This window comes from Microtus ochrogaster, chromosome 4 (genome assembly GCF_000317375.1).
Source record: "Microtus ochrogaster isolate Prairie Vole_2 chromosome 4, MicOch1.0, whole genome shotgun sequence".
Lineage (NCBI taxonomy): Eukaryota > Metazoa > Chordata > Mammalia > Rodentia > Cricetidae > Microtus > Microtus ochrogaster.
The window spans coordinates 57,717,970-57,730,271 of record NC_022011.1 but is presented as its reverse complement, the minus strand read 5'-3'; the positions used below and the strand labels follow the sequence as shown (position 1 = coordinate 57,730,271).

Below are 12,302 nucleotides of genomic sequence, written 5' to 3'. Positions count from 1 at the left end.
TTGAGAGCCGGATGAACAAGCAGCCTTCCTTCAAGCGGTGATTAAATGAACACAGTGTCCGTGTAATTATTTCGGGTAGAGCTAGCCATGTGGGCGGCCGGGTGCCGGGACGCAGCCCGCCGCTCAAAAAATTAATAGAAATGGGTTAAATTAAGATGTAAGAGTTAGCCAATAAGAAGCTAGAGCTAATGGGCCAATCAGTGATATAATGAATACAGTTTCTGTGTGGTTATTTCGGGGCTAAGTTAGCTGGGCAGGTGGGAAAAACAAGCAAGCCCTCCTCCTACATATGGGGATAACTATGTGCCACGGAGCATGTGCAGATATCAGAGGAAAATTTCTAGAATTTGGTTCTCTCTTTGTGCTGTGGGTCAGGGTATTGAACTCGAGACATCCAGCTGTGTAGCAAGCACTTTTACTAATTGAGCTATCAATATCACTAGCCTGAAAATGGAGGTTTAATTGCATGTTTTAACTCCACTCATTTGTTGGTTTATTGATTTACATTTCCCCTAAATTTTAATTCTTTGAAGTTGAATAAGAAAGGAGTTAAAGATAACCAGGCCTCCTTAGACTCCCTTGATTTCCACATGGTCATTCTATAAGCATCATCCACTTAGGCCTTTAAGACATAAACTTGCCAAGCTCCCTTCATGTGGCTCCTGACACTGGTGGGAAGGTAGGGTAGATGGCTGTAAGTGCCAATTCCTGCACTGTTGGCATTTTGTGGCAGAAAAGGAGAGTAAATGCCATAGTAAATGTTGTAGATAATTTTAAAAACTAAGGAGACAGAATAATGAGATGGTTTAGGTGATCAACATCAGGGTGACCCTATGCATTTGTCTTGATGAATATCTCACCTTGAAGAAAGTATTTCAGAACTTAAAGGTCCAGGATAGGAGCTTACCTCAGACTGGTCAACGAATACCCTGTAGGATTGAAAGGGAAATAGAGTGACATAGGCAGGGGCAGATGTTAGTCACGGAAAACTTCTGTGACTGAAAAAGGCTTTGGGATACTTATTGAATAGCAAACGTACTTATGCTGCACAACACTGGCTATACAAATTTGCATTAAATGAAAATCGCTATGTTCTGTGAGGAATTATAAGCATTTAACAGGGAGCTGGTGAGATGGCAAAGCGGCTGGAAGTACTTCCTGCATAAGTCTTTCAACCTGAGTTTGATTCGGAGAGCCCAGATGGGATGACGCACATCTGTAATCCAGTGCTCCTGCTCTAACATGGGAGGTGGAAACAGGAGAGCTACCCAGAATTCCCTGGGACTACTAGCCTAGAGTATAAGCCTGGTAGAAACAACAAGAAAGCTCCTGAGTCAATGGCATGAAAGGACAAAACTGACTCCCAAAGTTTTCCTCTGACGGTTAGGTGTCCACCATAGCACATCCCCCCTCTCTCACACACACATACAGGAACATGCACATGACCTTACGTACACTAGTAATAACATAATTTTTAAAGATGTTATAGGATTGAGAAAAGAGAAGATTGTGAGTTCATGACATATTTGCTAAGAAAAACATAGACTGGATGGCAACAGTTTCTCTTGCATAGAAGACAGAGTCTTACATAGAAAACATTCAATTCCACATCCGTGGGCATCCAGAGAGTGATGCAACTATGGCCACTGCAAACTGAATCTGCAATGAAGAGCAAGTGTGACATTTGTTTTTCATCTTATACTAAGAAGAATGTAGAATGGGTTTTCCTCCAAAACTGGCACGGAAGAAGCTTTGCACTTGCGTTTCATCTTCCATCCTTCCTTCTCTACTTAATCCTAACTAGAACACAGGTTATTCAGGCACATATGTGGATGATAAAGATAGAATATTCTTGTTGCTCCTGCAACTTGATTTGAAATTGCTTCCTCCTGGGGTACCTTCTGATAAAGAAAGCTAGAATAAGTGCTGTGGAACAATCCTTTTGCATACTATGAATATGTGTTACTCTCACCGGCTTAAAAAAAAAAAGCTGATTGGCCATTAGCCAGGCAAAAAAAAAGTATAGGCAGGGTGATCAAACTGATGGTACAGGGAGAAACGAAATGCTAAGAAGCAAGATGAACATGCCATTGTACATGGAGATGACACTACATTTTCATTTCCCAGCTACAAAGTCCTGAATAATCACACAGAAACTCTGTTAATTACAACACTGTTGGACAAATAGCTCTGGAATATTTCTAGTTAGCTCTTATATCTCAAATTATTCCATTTCTATTAGTCTATGTATTACCATGTTGCCATGGTGTTACATCATTTTCTACATGTCCTATTTTCTCGTCAGCTGGCTGGCGTCTACCTAACTCCACCTACTCTTTCTGTATATCTCTGCTTGAATTTCATGCCTGGCTTTACTCTTCTAAGCCATTGGCCAAAACAGCTTTATTCATTAACCAATAAAAGCAACACACATACAGAAAGACATCCCAAATTATACCTAACAAAGGTACTGCCACCTTGCAGACCATAAATAAGAAATATGGGTTCAATTAAAATGTAGGACGTAGCTAGTAATAAGCCTGAGCTATTGGCTGAGCATTTACAATTAATATAAACCTTTGTGTGGTCATTTGGAAGCACCTCACTGGACGGGAAAACTCCACCTACAAATAGATATGACTGTGCCTCATTTGGTCTGACCTTGACACATTTGGTTTGACCTTGCCTAAACACTTAACCATACATGGGTGTCTGTGAATGATTTGCTGTAACTCTACTGAAGAAGTGGCCATAGTATTTAACTGAGCATAACATCAAACTCTTCCAGGAGCTTGAACTGGGAGAGACACTGATTAGTCCAGGTAGAAACAGGATCATGAATTTCAAAGAATCAGAGGGAAACTGTGAAATACTGGGGCTCCAGAGCATAGGGTCAGAAGACACTCATTTTTATGTTCACAGTGAAACAGAAGTATTGATTATTAAAACATGAAAAGTGTGCCGTGACGCTAGCAGCAAAAAAGGTCACTGAGCCGAGCAGTTGTGGCTAAACAGTGAAGGCTGGGAACAAATACAGGCTGGTCCTGTGTGGAATGTCACAGAACGCCTCCATGCACTGAGCTCTGTAAAGCTGTTGACGGCTGTTCTTTGTCCTTTCTGTTTGGTGTGTCCTTAATACAGACCTGTTGCAGGGAGTTCTTACAGGCTCTGTTAAAGTCTATTCTACTAGCACCGTACCGTGTTTAATTTCTCATGAAGGTTACCCCATTGCTAAGCAATGTTGCTTATGTATGCAGGCTTTCCCCTAAAGGTAAAATGACAGCTGAATAGGAGAAGCCAAACAAACAGCTCAGTGAATTATGTGACATGAGGAATGACCTGTTCCCAGGAGAAGCGACCTTCTCCCACTCTGACATAGGAAGACCAATTAGAGACACACCTTTAGTGAAATTCGGAGACAAGAGTTTGCCTTATGTTGGCATTTTTACTGTAGTGCTGGCACGTTATATTTCTTTGGGGAGATGTGAGTTCTGAGGGAGACGTTCTTTCAATTCTGAGATGAATTTGCTGTCATATCCAAACAGCACCCCACTATCCTCACAGGAGCATCTGTTAACACTGCTGACATCTTCTGTGGCCACAATTTAACCTTGCTCTCACTCCTCCAGCCTGTGAAAGGCTGGAGCAATACTCCTAAATGAAACCGGGAATGTTTGCTCAGGCCTGCGGTCTCAGCACCATGGAGGCTGAGGCCTACCTTGAAATCAACATCACCCTGGGCCAGATAGTGAGTCCCAGGCCAGCTCGCACTATATCAGAAGACTGTGCCTTAGACAACAGCAATCTAAAAACCGTCTTCCTGGTTATTTATACATATTTCAATGTACAGAAACTCATTATGAGAAAACAATGGCAAGAATTTGTTTGAGTAAATTTAGAGACTTTCTAAGTGTGCAAAAAATGACAGTTATTCAACCATCAATTCAAGGAATGTTTACCAGTAGAGCATCTACTACGACTTGGGCATACATCTCTGAAAAACTAAACTAATGCTGCTGACCTTGTGATCAAGCATGCAAACAATAAAAGTGAATCATGTTGGGCATGGTGGCACATATCTGTTATCACAGTAACCTTACCGGGGAAAAGACTGAGGATCACAAGTTCTAAGCCAGCCCTGACTATACAGCCAGATCCTATCCAAAAACAAGCAAGAAAAGTATTCGTATGCCTGCACCTACATCTAGTTAGTCCTAGTAAGGTGGAGTTACTTACCTTGACCTTGAAGCCAAAGACTGACAATAGATGAAAAATGAACTCTGAGGCCAATACAATGTTTATCGTCAAGTGTGGCTGAGAATGTAGGGCAAACTGGGCTTCTCTTGAGGAGTCATGGAGTCAGACCCACAGAGAAAACCCCCTGGAGAGATAAAACCCTCTGCACAGGGCAGCCTACTACTTCCCTGTATCCCGTCCTGAGACTTACAATCAATGATTTAGTTTATTACTGTTTTCTCTTTTCAAGTCCATATAAAGTCCCCACACCAGCATAGTATATACATGGATTTATTTCCTCTTAAAAAAATACTTGGAGACAGAGCGTCACGAGGCAGCAGAAGCTTAGCTGGAGCCGTGACTCTCCTATCTGCATACTGAGGTTTCAGATTCATGGCTTAATTTCTTTATTTTAATATCTATTTCCTTCTGGCCAAAGTGTGGCTGTTTCCACTTCTGGGCTTGTTGTACCTAAGGCAGGAGCAGATTCCGGACAGGAGTTTCTTCACTGAAATAAGGTCTCCTTCTGGGTTACCCCTCTGTGCACAGCTCCAACAGGCTGAGATGCTCATTCAAGGCCTTCTCCCCGAGAGAGCACTTGATTACTTCACACTAATTGCTGCTTAATTCTGCATTCATACCACCAGCTAAGACAATTAGTGTTTCAAAACATCATTTTATGCCTTGTTTAGGGTTATCATTGCCAAGTAAATTGACATGATTTGTTTGAAAATGAAGACATTAGATACCAGTTTTTCATAACTGCCAAATTTCGTAGTTCATGTAGTGAGCATGGTTTAATTTTGCAGAGGTAGACAAACATGTCAGGTGCTGGCTTGCAAGTCATCTGAACACACTTTTGTCATTGTCATATAAAATAAAGTTCAATCTAACTTTTCCCAAAAGACTATGGTTAGCATCAAGTCACATTCATAAGGTATTTCCATAACAGCTTTAAATATCAATGTGGTTTGATGGAAATTGATTCTGTCCTCAACGACACACTTGAAGATTTGAAAATCGTATCCCCATGGTTTTATTTATGTAGCTAAATTTTCACAGTTGAAGGGCTTGACTTACTAAAAGCTGCATGTTTGTTAAGAATCACAGATTTACGACTTTCTGATTCTACTGTCCTAAGGTTAACCAGTAAATAAATTACCCAGCACTCAGTAGTTAATGGTTACACAACAAAGAGTCAGTCTAACCCTGGAGTGAGGAAATTTGAACTGGATACTAAGATCAAAGTTTAGAAGCTGGTATAGATACATCCATAGAAAGCCGTCCTCCACTGGGAAAGCAAAAGGTTTATATACAGGTGCACAAAGCCCGCTTTTGTAGGACTCTCATTGAGAATGAGATGACGTCACAGTATGGCCAGCAGAGCCGGACAGTAGAAGACTTGAGTTTGTTTTACTTTTGCTTGAGTTTGCATTTGTTTCCAAGTTCCTAAAGTAGTGGACATTGGAACAGGAACTGTATACCAAACACAGAAAAGAGAAAAAAAAAATGAATCGACTTTCTGTTTTTAGGCAAACGCTGTAGAAAATGAAAGGGGAAGAAACTCCACTCCAAAAGAGACACTTTCACTTCTGTAAATGTGAATGTGACCAACGGCAGCACAGGATGAAAATACAAAAGCAGAAACCAGAAAGCTCATTTAAACATGCCTTTTCTCATCTGGACTTGCTCTACTGACCCATATAAACTAAAGTTTAGTAGATGAACTGCAATGTGTTATCTTGCTGTGCTGTTTAGATCTCTTCTCTATGCTGGGTATGGAGATGCAGGAGGTCATGGCCCAAAAAGCAGAAACAATGGGGAAAAATCTCTAATGGGTCGCACTATATTAGCAGAGAAGAACCACTTGGAAAAGGACAAGAGAAGCGAATGGACATTTCTGTGTAGAGCCACGCCATGGCCTCTCTGCTTACCTGCTCAGTCCTGCACAGGGCCCTCAGCTTCCACTGTCTTCTCAGGGGATGCCTGATAGTTCCTCTCTAGCCAGCCAGACTTTAAGAACTGATCAGACTCCACCCTGCTGGGGAATCTGCCTGTCAACTCTGCTCCTCCCACCCTGTTTGACCAGGTTGCAAATTTCTAGCCATTGGCAAGAACTAAGCAAAATGCTGCTGCTCCCCCTGTAGGTGGCCAAACACCTGGCTCTGTGAGGGCTTCTTGTGGGGCACCCTTGTCAGCTCTAGCCAAGAAGAGATCAGAGGCTTCCTTGACCTCTGCTTATCTCTGCTATGATTACTGTGTCAGAGAACTGGCCTCCAAAAATCTGCATTTATTTTTCACTTTGTGCTCTGGAATATTCTAAGTGCTGCCCTCTTTCAACTCTGGACACATTTCTCTTGGATTTTAAGATACTGACCCCAGTGTTCAATTTGACTGTAGGATTTTGAACTTATAATGAATAATGAGACTCCTCACCTGACTCAAAAGGAAATATAAAATTTTGAATCTAATTGAGAAATTTAAAATATTGTAGTATATTTATTTTCTATCATTTACTGTCTTGTGATGTCAGAATTTTAGAAGATTGGATCTACGCAGAGAGAGAGCCATACTCCCTTATTATTCAGTATGGAGAGATGTATAATGACAGTTTTATATTTTTTTTAAAAAAAAAGGCTGCAAGATCCCCAGTGGCAGTAGGCAGCAGAAATGCTGTAGGTCTCAAATGGTGGTAGTAGGGGGACCTGCGAGCAGCCGGTCCCAGGCAGAGATGGCTGCTGGTCCCAGAGCAGTGGTGGTGGGCCATGTGGTGGCAGGCAGTGGCTCTGGGAGCAGCCAGTCCCAGGCAGAGACAGCTGCCGGTCCCAAGCAGTGGATGGTCCCAGGCAGGGAGACACATGGCAGGCGGGCAGGAGACAGAGACATGGATAGACATGACATGCAGAGTGAGGTTGAATATTTATTCAGGGGGTTGTGGAGGAGAAATGGTGAAGGGGGGACAGAGAGAGAGAGAGAGAGAGAGAGAGAGAGAGAGAGAGAGAAGAAGAAGGAGGAGGAGGAGGAGGAGGAGGAGGAGGAGGAGGAGGAGAAAGAGAAAGGGGGAAGCAGAGAAGTGGGGAGAGAGGCAGAAGTGAAGCTGCCTCTCTGAGAGGAAGATGGAAAAGAGAGTGAGCTCAGGCCAGAAGCTGAAGATCATCCTGCCTCAGTGGAGGGGGAGGAAGTGGGCATAGCTTGCCTCTTAAAGAGACAGAAAACCATAACAGACAGGCCAAATGCTTTCTCTCAGCTATTTGGTAGAATCTTTGAGTGGTAACTGTAGCGCTCGTAGACAGAGCTGCTGAGGCCCACCTTCCCTCACCACCCAAACTGCTCCTTTGCTGGCACACCTTAGTTTCTTGTATTCCATCCATTCACTTTACCCTACTGGTTTTATTTAATAATTTAAATTATTTGCCAGTTCCCTTAAATATTCAGTATTAGGAAACTATTGTTGTATTTAATTGATAAAAGCAGTCTTGATAGGCACAAGCTGTTTTGGTATGGAGAGTTGGAACAGGAAAACCCTTTTGTCTTGACTGGAGGTCTTAGTTGTTACTAAGTAACCTGATACTAAGAGCACCCAGAGTCAAAAGTTATAGCTCACTCATTGCCAAGGCAAAGTAATGGAGCTACAGCTGTTCTAAGTGGTGGTAATCTTATGACATCGAGCAAGCCATACCTCATAAATGTTGTCATTTATGAGATCCGTCTAAGTTAAGAAATGTTTTCTTCTAATTTGTACCTTTATGCCAACCAATCTTTGTTTCTGACACTTGACTCCTCATTCCATAAAAGGCCATTTCCTTGTTCCCATGTCTACTGTCTTGACATGTGTAGTCTCTTGGATTCACAAATGCCGAGAATTTTGGTTGGCTGTGAGCTCATGAACTACCACATCTGAGATATGACCTTGTTACACACACATTGATGTCTTGATGTATAGGCAATAATATGAAGTATTGACATATCCATCCATCTATCCATCCGTCAATCCATCTTTCCATATATCTATCATGTATCTCGTATCATATCTATCTATATATCCACCTATCATCAGTCCATCATACATCTATCTTTCTGTCATCTACCTATCATTAGTCTGTCTATCTGTCTGTCTATTGTCTATCTTTTAACCCCAAATATCATTATACGGAGGGCTTGGTTTTGTAGTTCTAGTCTATTCAGTGACATACAATTTGCCTTCACTGATTATTTTATAACATTTCTTTCTTTTCTATCTACCCCCATGCTTTTCTTGCCTGACCCATCCATCTCGAACTGGAAGTTCTACTGCATTTTTGCACACACTAGGCACTTTCCATGTCTGCCTCGTGAATCCATTTTAGGAACAAAAGTGTCATTTTCCTCTGGCAAGTCTCGTGCTTCCTCCTTCCCTATTACATTCCCCTCATGGAAAATGACACCTTTACAAGGCTTTCCACTCATTTTCTTTCCCTTCTGTTTCTGCCTATTCATAGGTAAGAAATTTGTAAATCTTTTACCTCCTTCTTCTCGAAGTACAGACATACATGTATTCTGGACTTGGCTAAAGCAGTTCAGTGTTTTTTAGACTGGAACAAAGATTATAAGAGACCTGACCTACGGTAACAAGAGACCCGATCTAGAGTAACAACTATAATTTCCAAATCTCTCATTATCAACTGCCTTCTCATTACGTACAGATGGGCATACATGGTAACATTGCTTCATTTAATTTTCTCCTAGAGTCCTCACCCTCTTCTTCTTCCTCTGTTTAAAATGTCTTTTCTGATTCACTGTTTATTTCAGAGTTGTTTTTTAAACCTTCTGCAGGATTGTAAGGCATATTAGGATTAGAGTACATGCTTAACATGCTTGAGGACATGAATTCAATCCACAAATCTCAAATTATTTTGCACAGATCATGCTCATAAGTGACATTTTAACTGAATTTGTATGTATTCTAAAAGATATTTTTGTTGTTGAAATGACTAAATACTATCTTATATCATGCTAAAATAGCTTTTAGCCATAATTTGTAGATGAAGAGCCACTTTCTTCTAGGTGCAGGTTAAAATGAGAAATTTAAACTGGCTTTCTTCCTCTTGCCTACAGTTTTATGTTTGAAGTGCACGGTACAGTTCATGAAGGTTTAAGGATAGGCTTATAGTCAATCATTTTCATTATCTGTCCTACTTGGAAAATAAGTAAGTACTTCCAATAAAATGGTTTGGAATTCCTTTCAGAATAATTGAGTCCTAAATAACATAGCATTTCCCACCCATACCTGAACTCGACATTACTCTGCTGATTCAACAGTTGGCACAAGTGACAACATCTGATGATTAGCTGTAACAAAGCTTAGCATCAAATGCGGGAGTCTCACTAAGGGATTATCTACAATGGGTTGACCTGCAGGCATGTTTCTGGAGTACTGCCTATATCAAGTGCTGTAGGAAGACTCAGACCACTGTGGGTGGAATCATTCCTTAGGTAGGGATGTTGAATTGTATGTAAGAGTGGATACATTGAACTGAGTGTAAGCAAGCAAGCCAGGATTCATGAATTTATTTTGCTCTACTCTTGACTGAGGGTATGAGTTGAATAGCTTTTTTCTAGTTCCTGACTTCACTCCACCATAAGAAACTGTAATGTGGAATTTTAAATCTAATAAAGACCCTTTCTTCTAAGTTGCTTATAGTCAAGGTATTTTATTAGAAATGAAACGAAGACAAGATCTTCTCATAATGTTTTATACTCTGATGATGTTTCATTTTAGTGTTGTCTTGACTGTCTAAGACCAAGATGACACTTGTTTATAAAGCACAGCAGGACCTTCAAAGATCTTGCCATACTCTGTAAAAATGTTTTATAACCTTGGGTGACTTGAGGATCTTGAAGAAGAATGAAAAAGAGGCTAAGGGAGTCTTAAAGAAAGTACCCCCTGTGAACAGAAAAAGACAGTGTCAGAAAACAGAAGGCATTTGAATAAACAGCTCAGTACCAGAGGAAAGCTAGATCTTTCCACCTTCTATTAAGCAAGGAGTCTCCCGACATCCCTGAACCATAAAGGCTATTGTTAATGCTGTTGACTGCATGCTGGAGCCAGATGATAACACCGCATTGCTGAAGACACCCCTTACTTTGGCTGTGTGACATGGAGAAATATAATTGAGTTGGGAGCTCTTTTCATGCTGCCTGGCTTTTATAATGCTAGAATGCCACCAAGTGCTATTCACTTGGATTAAGATCTTTTTCATGAGAATGAATCCAAATCCTGTACTGTAACCCAGAACAAAAGCCCATGGCTACAGCAGTCATAGACTCCAGTATGAACACAACTGTAAAGTACTTTTTCCATACTCATAGATCCCTGCTGTTGCCGGCTTCTGTCATGGAGGGAAACTTCATGGTGGAAGTATTGATGACAAGGGCTTATGTACCCTGGCTGCTTATTACAAACATACACATCCAATCAAAGTTTTGATGTGTAACAATAATGTGATAATATGGGACCTATCATCCAGACCCTAAAGGAACATTTTGAAAATACATACTGTCTACTACCAGTGTCTATATCAGGGATGCTGCTGCAATTGTCAACTTTAGCTGCTTGTTGAAAACTGATGTAGAGACTGGCCTGTATCAAATATTTTCTATTCATTTAAAAAAATACTGATTTCCTTCAAAAATGATAGTGGAATGAGAGGACAAGGCTTCCATGTGAATCTAAAGTCACAGCATCTTCTTTCCCTGGAGGATTTCTCCATCTTTCCCTCATGTATCTGCATGGACATTTGAATTAACAAATGTCTAAAAGGATTATGTCTTAGTCTTTCAAATATCTACATGTTTGAAAGAAAATAGGTCCTAAATGATTCATTCTGACTTTAGCACACCCCCTTAGATTAAAGCAGAAAATCTGCAATCTGTGGATCAAGAGATTTTTATAAGTTCCTATCTTTCCAAGTTCGAGAATATTGAGGGTAAATTGATCACATTAACAATCAAGCTTAGCCCCCGGCAATCCCTTCTGTAAACTGGCATAGCTCAATTGAGATTGGACAGGTAGAAGCAAAGTTCTGCATCATATAAAAATGAAAGCAATGTTCGGTTTTATGCACACAAAAACTGATGGGAAAGGTGGTAACAGAAAGAGATCTAAATAAGCCTGGACTTTCAGCTGTTTTCTGTTGCTGTGGTAAAAGAGCACCCTAAAAGCAACTTAAGGAAGAAAGGGTTTATTGTGACTTACGGTCTAGGAGGGCTTGACTCTGTAATGGCAGAGAAGTCATGGCAGCAGGTGTAAGGATCCTACAAGTGACATTTTTGCGTGCACATAGTGAGCAGAGAGATATAGACAGGCAGACAGACAGACAGACAGAGTGAAAGAGAACAGGGGTTAGGGTGATACAGCAAATCCTTTCCCTAGTGTGCGTTTCTAAAGGTCTCACAATCTTTCTAAACAATTTGACCAACTGGAGACCAACTGTTCAAATACATGAGCCTATATGGAACATTTTCTCATTTAAATTTCTCATTTAAATAGTTGGTGATCTTTAATGTTAGTACTTTGTAATGTAGAATGTTTTCTACGTAGAGTTGAAGTCAACAGACTGGGCCCATGCAATTCTTGTCAGGAATAACGAAACAATATTGACATTCAACACAGTTTTATCAAATGGAAGGAAAGATAATGACAGTTTCCATGATGAAATAACACTGTGAATGTTTTAACTCATGGAAGAGGGAGAGGTTGCATATTTTTACCTCTTCATTCATATACCTTGGTTACCATGAACCAGAGAAGGGTCCTTGAATATGGGAAGTTCAGAGACCTGCCTGGGTCATCACCAGGAAAATTTCATTTTGCCTATAGTAACAAGAACACTTACAATGCATTGTTTTTGGTTCCATAGGTTTGGCTCTTAGAGAATTCAGTTTTCTTATGGCATAAACTGGACCACATAAAAGCAACAAAGACATGGATTTCACTGCATTATGAAGTCCAATTCAGAATGGCTCCTTTATCTGTCTCTGTTTCTGCCTTGGTCTATCTCTCTCTTCCCATATTTGGATTTTTGAGA

The 12,302-nt window shown here is 40.7% G+C and overlaps 1 protein-coding gene across 1 annotated transcript in view; it reads right to left on the bottom strand.

Annotated features, from left to right (window-relative positions):
• Kynu (kynureninase) overlaps positions 1–6,234 on the bottom strand; it is a 127,929-nt gene extending 121,695 nt beyond the window's left edge. The window contains exon 1 of the mRNA XM_005346379.2: positions 6,171–6,234. The gene's annotated coding sequence lies outside the window, so the exon portion shown is untranslated. The remainder of the gene's footprint in view (positions 1–6,170) is intronic.
• Between the last annotated feature and the right edge of the window lie 6,068 nt (positions 6,235–12,302).